This window comes from Glycine soja, chromosome 18, assembly GCF_004193775.1.
Source record: "Glycine soja cultivar W05 chromosome 18, ASM419377v2, whole genome shotgun sequence".
NCBI lineage: Eukaryota > Viridiplantae > Streptophyta > Magnoliopsida > Fabales > Fabaceae > Glycine > Glycine soja.
The window spans coordinates 40,537,535-40,544,320 of NC_041019.1; the positions used below are offsets into that span (position 1 = coordinate 40,537,535).

The window sequence follows — 6,786 nt, forward strand, 5'->3', positions numbered from 1 at the left end:
ATGGATTCATTTTCTACAGATTGTTTGGATGATATTCCAATCTATTGTGCAATCTCAATGAATTTATGGATTAATTCAATTGAACTATCTCTAATGGCATTGACTGAATTTTTCACAATCTAAACATCATTTGTAGCAATTGTGATAATTTGAATTACTTCGTATGGTGAATTGGATTGATGTTATTAAATATGTTTCATATTCTGTTTACAAAACTTTGTTCCATTCTAGATTCTGCACTTCTGCTTTTGTGTTTTTGCATTTTTTTTCCATTGCCTACAAATTGTTCGTTGAAATTTCCCATGTTTTTTTATAAGTGCATTGAACTCATAACCAAATTGAATCATATCTCTAAAACCATAAAGTACAGAAACAAGTAAAAAAAAGTCCAAATGAAGTATTGAATTGACAAAATTAAAGCGAAACAAGGTTCATCCTTTCCTTTCCTAGGAGGAAGGAATTGCACTCATAAAAATAATACAATAAACCAAGAGTGTCTAATGGAACAATGAAGACATATAGTAGGTGGAAGTCTAAAATATAATTCTAATAATTGTTCTGGACTTCTACACGTTACAATAAATGTCTAACTTCCTATTTATAGAAATTGTAGTTAAGTTTAATTAAGGAGATAATCACAAGAAATTACAAATAAATAATATCTCTAATTAATTCAAGTAATTATCTTCTTCTTCAACTGATTTATCCTTAAAAATATCTTATTCTTGATTTTTTTAGATTTTATCTTCAATTTCTCGCACTTAAGTGGGAGATTACTAAAAAAAACTATTAAAAATTCATTAAAAATAATTAAAACATAAAATTCTACCTAAGACAAAGTAAAAATTGAATTTAAAATTAATTTGATTATGTCAAATAAATGTCACAAAATACATATAAAAATCCAGGAAATTTGACATTTATCACCTATCTCTAGAGAAGATGAAGAGGGATTGTACATAAAGACTTGGAAGATCATTGAGCCCAATTATTTCTTCCTCTTGTAGTCATCCATGGATACCGATATGATTTTGCTACAGTCATACTTTTTTATATTCTTGACAATTTAACCTAAAAGTTCATGTTTGATGTTTATCATAATCCACCAGTTTATCTTCTCCTAATTTCTAACAATTGATCCTTAGAGAATAAAAAAATTTCAACTTAGCTTCAACGTAGCTGCATTATTAATACTTTGAAGAGAACTAATGCCCAATCCCCAGGCTATGACACGTGAACATACTTCTCTGCCTGGCCACCATGGCTAATTTTCTTTGATGAATGTCCCCAGCCTAAATAAAGTTTTTATCCATAAATCAAATTGCTTCAACAATGACACAGACCAAGAATAGACATCAAATGAATAGAGAAGAATGCAATGAATTACAAATTTAACTAATTGTACCCTTCCCATGATAGAGAGCAAGGATCCCTTCCATTTTGAAAGCTTAGCTTTAATCCGGTTAGTTATAGGTTGTTGCCATGGACGCCCCGGAAAGAGAGGAACTCCCAGATACAAATGGGAGACTGCCCATGGCAAAATCCAAAATACTTTTTCATAACAGAAGTTCGTTGCAGACTTAATCTCGAAAAATAAGCATCACATCATCCGCGAATAGAATGTGGCTAGGAACCTGGGCACCTCGCGGACCAACAATGGGCTGAAGTTGTGCATCATTAACCAACTTGGAAATACCTCTACTCAATACCTCTTCAGTTAGACTGATATGTCATTAGATAATTACTTTAGCTTGATATCAACACTTGCCCTTTATTTTTCCTTCCAAGTAAGTCAATTATATTTTTAAAATTTCATTCGCTTGTTTGTTAGGTTAGAGTGAATTTGTTTGTTATTTTGAAATCTTGCAAGTTTTCAAGGTTCATATTGTACCTTAGGTGGGTTTATTCTTAAATAAAGAAGTTAATGACCGCATAATTATGCATGAATTAAAATTCATGACTTAACTAAATATTTATTATTGGTTTGAATAAACACGTATTTTTATTAAAAAAAATACAAGATTGTTCATTTTTGTTTTTAAAACAATTGATATCAATTTAGTTCCTTAATTATAAAGTGTAATTAAATTGGTCATTCTTTATTAAATTAAGAAAAAAGTTGTAAAAGTCCTACTTTTAGGACTAATGTTAATGTGATTGAGTTATGTTTGCTTACGAGATTAAATTGTAACATTTTTCACTATTTTGGAATGAATGTAAAATATCTTTTGAGGATTAATTTAGGTGGTGCCAATCATGTTTTGGAGTTTACAGATAATCTTTTATTTGATCTAAAGTCATAGTTCTCGAGTTTTGGAATCTAACTTTAACCATAAACAAGAAGCTTCTTGAAAGATAGATTTAGAAGCAATGCAATGCATGGAAGGATAAAGACACTAGTAAATAACCCACTCATGTAGATACACTGTAACATAACCAAGCATGGTAAAGATTACATTGAAGGGAATGAATCTATGTGTGATGATGTAGAGAGTTGTTCATGGGCAAACAAGGTATACTTATCCATCTTTGATGATATTGACCCTTATGGTGATTAGGCAAGGCCAAAATTTATTTTTGAGGTGCAATTTGTCTAACTAAAAAAATGGTTTAACAAGCTTCCATTAGTATAAACTGCAATTAATGTTGTGCTTTGGTTTAAGTTTTTTTCTAAGAAGGTTTTTGATCTAAATAGTGAGTATTTACTTCACCATTAATTCCATAATTTTGGAGAAGAAAGTTTAAGAAAGCAAGTAGGAAAGATTAACCAGCTTAAGGCAAACACTTAATAGATAAGTAATTCAAGATTTTGAGGCTTAGATGGCTTATGTTTTTGTCCTTTGAAGTGAAACAATTGTTAGGGCTATTAGTTAGGTAGCTCAAGGTAAAGTACATTATCACTATAATAGAGGAGGAGCTATGTACAAATTTCATTAAGATAAGTTTCCAATTCAAGCCTTAATGCCAAGTTTCTCTTGTTAATTTGGAAAGAGATTCATGATCTAAAGTGGTTTGTAACAAACCAATTTTTGTTAGGATTGAAACACACACACACAAAAAGAAACCATATGCTAATGATTTGGCAATGGTTTTTCATTTGTAAAATGAAAATGAAAATTTATTATAAACATTATATATTTACACTCACGATATGATACATCATACAAACAAATAATTTAGTAGATCTAGATTATTAATATACTATTATTATATTAAACATTATAAGAGAGTGCATTGTATTATGAGTGTAAATTATGAAATTTTATACCAATAGTTTAATTTCCATTAACAAAGGCTATACCAATGAAAACAATCATATTACTAATTCCCTTCATTAGTAAATAACATACCCTATAATGAAAAGAGATTATACTAGCAATACATGAATAATTTGATAAGGATACAATACAATGTTAAATAAATATCTCATACAAATGAAACATGATTGGAAGATGTATGCCTAAAGTTCTCACAAATGGGAATCCATAATTTTCTTATTAAGGACAAGGTGAAATTTAAATGGAACAACAATAAAATAAAATCATGAAATTATGACATTATTTAATTAGTTAGGAAATAGTTACAAAAATTGTTTGATGAAAATAGATAGAAAGATAGGGGCTTACGTTAGATAGTAGAAGGATTTGTCATATTTACTAAATGTTCTTTGGTGAACATAAGTTATATACCCAACTTACTCTCTGTACCTAGGGGCACCTTTATAAAGTCACTCTATAATTTTATTAGACAGCACTACTAGAAAGCGCATTTTCAACATCGGTTGAATTGGGTATTCAACATCGGTGCCAAACCGTCTTTGAATGTAACATAGATGAAAATAAAAACTTTCAACAACGGTCCAAAACTTACCGTTGTTGAACAACAGTAATTTCTACAACGCTGTCTTCTAAGGCACGATGTAGTAACATGTGGTTTCCACATCGGTGGCTACGCCAACACCGATGTAGTAAACACGACTTTCTACATCGTTTTAGTGAAACCACCGATGTAGTAAACTGTGATTTCAACATCGTTTCTTGTCGTAGCACTAATGTAATAAGTTGCGGTTTCAACATCGTTTCCCTTGGCAGCACTGATGTGAAAAAACCAAAAACCTGCATATTAAATAATCAATATGCTTGATCTAATAATTGTTTATATATAAAAACTGAGAATCAATGATTCAAATTATTTATTTATGCATAATGAATACATATAATCAACAAATAATTAATTAAAACCTAACAATGAGTACTCAAAATTATCTATATTAGTAATAATGAATAAATATAATTATTAGGCAACTCCTTCAAATAACTTAACATAAAAAATTTACTCTACAGACTCAGTTTCCATTAATAATGAAAAGTGCAAGTTCAGAATCTTAATATTAAACTACAATGTACAAACAATAGAAAGAACACAATAATTCAACTATGAGCCACAAAATCAGCCAAGACATACCTAAGCATACCTCTTGTAGCTGTGCAGCAAAGCATCTGCTGCAAATTTTCTGGATGGATATATGCCATTTAATTTGGAACTATAATTAATTATTTATAGTAAAAAAATAATTTGAAATATAGTTAACAAGAAACTAATATAAGAAGCCATGTTAGATGTTTTCTAATAAAAATGGGGAGTTATTAGGTAATAATATGTGACCTGCCGAGGACACTTTGAACCAAGCTAGTGTGAAGTAATTCTGTGGATTCCATGCCCTTCGGATTATCACCCATGTAGACGATGTAAATCTATATATAAAATATGATTAGAGTTGCAGCAAGATAAAATAAAAAAAAAACAATACAGAAGAATTTAAACGTAAGATATTCCTACCAAGTTAATTGTATGAGTGCTCAGAGATTAAGAATTATATTCAACCTTATATAAAAAAAATTTAGGTTAATTTTACATTCATTTTAAAAAATCATAAGATGTAAGTAACTAAGCTTAATTTTTCGAAAGATATAATTTCTCAAGATAAAAAAAATGGGAAAATTAGGTGCGTCTATCAATTCACAGTTCAACAATTATGATGCACTCCTTATATTTTTCATAACAAATGCTCTTCTTGTCATATTTTTCCTCTATGTAAGTAGTGATAAAATGTAACTGCTTTGACTCATGAAGCAAATACTACACAATTCTACAATTTAGTTCTCATCTAAATCCTACAAGGAGAGAAAATTAATACCTATAGAGTAAGCTTGTGATTTTTGTCATGCTCGCATAACTTGGAAGCCAACATTGTATAATACTTGTTAAAAACTTTCTCTTGCAAGCAACACTCCACAAGAACCCACATGATATCTCTGTCCTGTATATCACAAGATAGAAGGCCGCATAATTGAAATAAAACATTACTAAAGTTTTAAAAAAATGAAGGAAATGAAAGACTTACCTGCTTGCCTGGTAACTCCAATCTTAGAAGCTTCTCAAATGCATCAAGATAGTCCTCCCCACTCATTATTATACAAAAGATTTCCCTTCGGGCATCTGTGTTCATCTTTTGAGCAGCGGCGAGCTGAAGCATTCTTTGGGTTTCATGAACATCCTTGTCTATTCTGTTGGCAACTTCTTCAACATTACCTGTTGAAGAAGCCACATCCCCAGACAACCACCATTGGCCCTTCTTGTCAGGATCAAGTAACTTGCTCCATTTAAACCCTCTAATCAAAATGTCATCAACTCTTAACTAAAAACAAAATTTAAATTAAGAATTTGAAGGACATATAAAAGTCTTTTGAATAACAACAATTCAAATGAGGCTCACAAGTATCTTTTTCACAATACATATGCTGTGCAAAAGACAAAACAACTAAAAGATGTAGAAATCAATCAACTTGAGAGCTACCAAGCAGATGAAGTCTGGAAAGTTAGTAAACAAGAGTATGAATCTTCTTTTAACAAAGACAAAAAAAAATTGAGGCTGATATTGTGAAGAAATTTAAAACCTTTGAAAATTTTACAAGATCATCTGTTCTGAAACTACTTGCATCGTAAGAATGGAACTCAACACTGTCTTTCAACAAGCCAAGAATTTCAACGGTCAAAGACACTCCCTAAACCATAATACCTAAGCTTGGATCTTCAATTATATATGTTTGAATAGCTCTAAAGAAAGTACATTATTTGGTCTTATGAACAGTAGCATTTGCAGCAAGGATGCTCGGCCACAGGAACATCATTTCTTAGATGACCAAGTAAGCTATCCAGAAAAAAAAAAAAAGGATTGCCTTAGCAAAGCACAACCAACATATAACTTAGCTTTCTTTTTAGCAAAGTACAAGGTAATGTTTTATTTTATTTTTGAGAAAAAAACTATAATGAAACATAACAGGTAATATCTTTGCAAAAAGAAACTTCAACGACAAACAATGCCACAAAACACAAATTAGAGACAGGGTACCTTTTGTAACCACTTCTTAATCCGAGTGTGATGTGCAGAGTCCTCATTTGGCTTTCATTTGTTATTCTTGATGTCACATACGATTTCAAGCATGAACTCCATCTACAAGTGTTACCAAGTAATATATAGTCAATGAGAAGAAAAGATGCATCCTCAGCCACCATAAATATTATGACTATTTATTAGTCACTTGGCAATTATACAGTCTACAAGACCAGCAAGCAAAATATCACATCTGATTCACATGAATGAAAAATGAAAAAGATTACTCCTATTGCATTATCAGACAGAGTAGCTCAAAGGTTAATCGAAAAACAGAAACAAAATTCTATCAGGCCATCAAACATATATATACAAATTTAACGAGAGGACAA

At 30.6% G+C, this 6,786-nt stretch overlaps 1 long non-coding RNA gene across 1 annotated transcript; it reads right to left on the reverse strand.

Moving 5' to 3' along the window:
• Positions 1–5,258: 5,258 nt before the first annotated feature.
• LOC114394742 lies at positions 5,259–6,509 on the reverse strand. The gene is made up of 3 exons (XR_003662826.1): positions 6,413–6,509; positions 5,405–5,698; positions 5,259–5,320 (listed from the first exon to the last, which is right to left on the reverse strand). It is a non-coding gene; the product is annotated as an uncharacterized LOC114394742 (long non-coding RNA).
• Between the last annotated feature and the right edge of the window lie 277 nt (positions 6,510–6,786).